This window comes from Hibiscus syriacus, unplaced genomic scaffold (assembly GCF_006381635.1).
Source record: "Hibiscus syriacus cultivar Baekdansim isolate YM2019G1 unplaced genomic scaffold, ASM638163v2 tig00117048_pilon, whole genome shotgun sequence".
Classification (NCBI taxonomy): Eukaryota; Viridiplantae; Streptophyta; class Magnoliopsida; order Malvales; family Malvaceae; genus Hibiscus; species Hibiscus syriacus.
The window spans coordinates 12,796,234-12,798,271 of NW_024063538.1; the positions used below are offsets into that span (position 1 = coordinate 12,796,234).

The 2,038-nt window shown below is 31.2% G+C and overlaps 1 long non-coding RNA gene across 1 annotated transcript; it reads left to right on the top strand.

The window, feature by feature from the left end:
• Positions 1–1,272: 1,272 nt before the first annotated feature.
• Positions 1,273–1,794, top strand: LOC120197459. Its single transcript, XR_005523263.1, has 3 exons — positions 1,273–1,322; positions 1,394–1,583; positions 1,754–1,794. It is a non-coding gene; the product is annotated as an uncharacterized LOC120197459 (long non-coding RNA).
• The last annotated feature ends 244 nt before the right edge of the window (positions 1,795–2,038 follow it).

Consider the following 2,038-nt stretch of genomic DNA (forward strand, 5'->3'; position numbering starts at 1 on the left):
TTTTTTCTCGATATAGCAACAACTAAAAAATAAATGAATTAGTAGTTTAAACATGATAATATATGAGTTTTTTCAAACAATTTAAGTATATAAAATACATATATGGTTCATTGCAAGAATTTGATCATTCAAGTTGGGTTCTATCATCTGTATAACATTTCTAACTCCATTCATAGTTTCACAAATCACTTCACTTGTGAAATTGCCTCCGTATAGAAATTGTAGATTTAGAAAATATCCTACATAAAAATAGCATAATAAATATCTAAACAAGATATCACAATTTAAATTTAAAAGTTTTATAACGTACCAGCAAAATGTAAATCATTATGAAGTTGTTTAATCCATCGTCTATCAATTATTTCCCAATATAATAATAAATAAACATGTAATTATGATACTTAATGTTAATATAAATATTTAATTTAAAATTAATCACATCAATTTTAGATATGATGAAATTCAATTTAAATTAATTTAATTTTAAAATAACGTTAATAAATAATTTAATTAATTCAAATTTACGTAACTAATTTTAAACATAACTATTATGATATTATTAATGATATATATTTATAATCCAGTTTTAAGAATTAAATTAGAACAATTCATTTATGTAATTTTATATTTCAAATAATTTAAAGTTTGTTAAGGTGTTATGACACAATTCATAACGTGTTGTGGTGTTAACTTTCAAAAACATTATGATGTGGCCGTTACGCTACGTTGCGTCGACAATTTAGTACCATGAATGGAATACAAGTACTACGTGGAATACAGATTGCAAATACATTGATGACAATTGTTAGTACATTCTTTGTATTTGTACTAGAAAACACACACACAAAACAGATCAACCGAAAGCAAAAGCAAATTAAACCAACTTACCAGCCAACTAACAAAACTACTAGTCTCATTTGAATCTTTGTTTGACATTTTTACCTGGAAATTATAAACACGTTCCTGGAGATACACATTCTTCTTCTAATCATTAGCTTTTTCGTTTCAAAATTTCCATTTACAATTTTCGATTCCCAACGTTTCTCTTTTGAAGTTTTCTATCTCAGGTTTTTCTTATTATGTTTCTGGGAATTCTGATCAAATCGTTCATGGCAAGGTCGAGAAATAAGAACATACAGGCCAAGCTGGTGGGTATGTTTTTCCCTTTGTCTTTCCTTTTGAAGAAACCCAGCTTAAATGGAGGAACTGCTTTATTTTTTTTTATTACTTTCCTCATTTTCCAGGTACTTCTTGGGGACATGGGAACTGGGAAAACGAGCTTGGTACTGCAATCTTTCAAAGGCCAATTCCTTGATTTTCAGGTTGATTTTCTTTTCACTTTTTTCTTTTCTGTATTTATATAATATCAATCTAATATGTTTAACTAATGTAGGAGTCGACAATTGGGGCAGCTTTCTTCACTCAGGTTTTGTCACTCAATGAAGCCACCATAAAGTTCGATATATGGAACACGGCAGGCCAAGAGAGATACCATAGCTTGGCTCCTATGTAGTATCGCGGTGCAGCCGCGGCCGTCGTGGTCTACAATGTCACTAGCTCGGTAACTTGCTTGATTGATACTCGTAGATCTCGGCATAGCCTAACCGTAATATGTACTGTCTGTTGATGTGGGTCTGTTACTGTACATTGTTGATCATACTCTTTAAATCCATTTGTTCTAACTTTGATGCCATCATGTATTCATGCCTTATAAATCGTATGTCCATCTGATGCACAATTACCAGTCTTTCAGGACACATTCGAGCGAGCCAAAAAATGGGTTCGGGAAGTCCAGTAATTTGAGTAGCAGTCTAAATGTTCTACTCCTAGGACTGAAGTTCATTTGAGTTCTTTCTACCATCTGCAAATCATTTTTTCTACAAATTTGAACACTTGAACAAATGTATAATATATATGAAACGATCTAACAATCCAGCTTGTTTCGTATTTCGTTGTTTGATTCGTATTATGCCGGTTCAGGAAATCCAAATTTGATAATGTTCTTAGCAAACAAGGTTGACTTGGAAGAAAAGAGAAA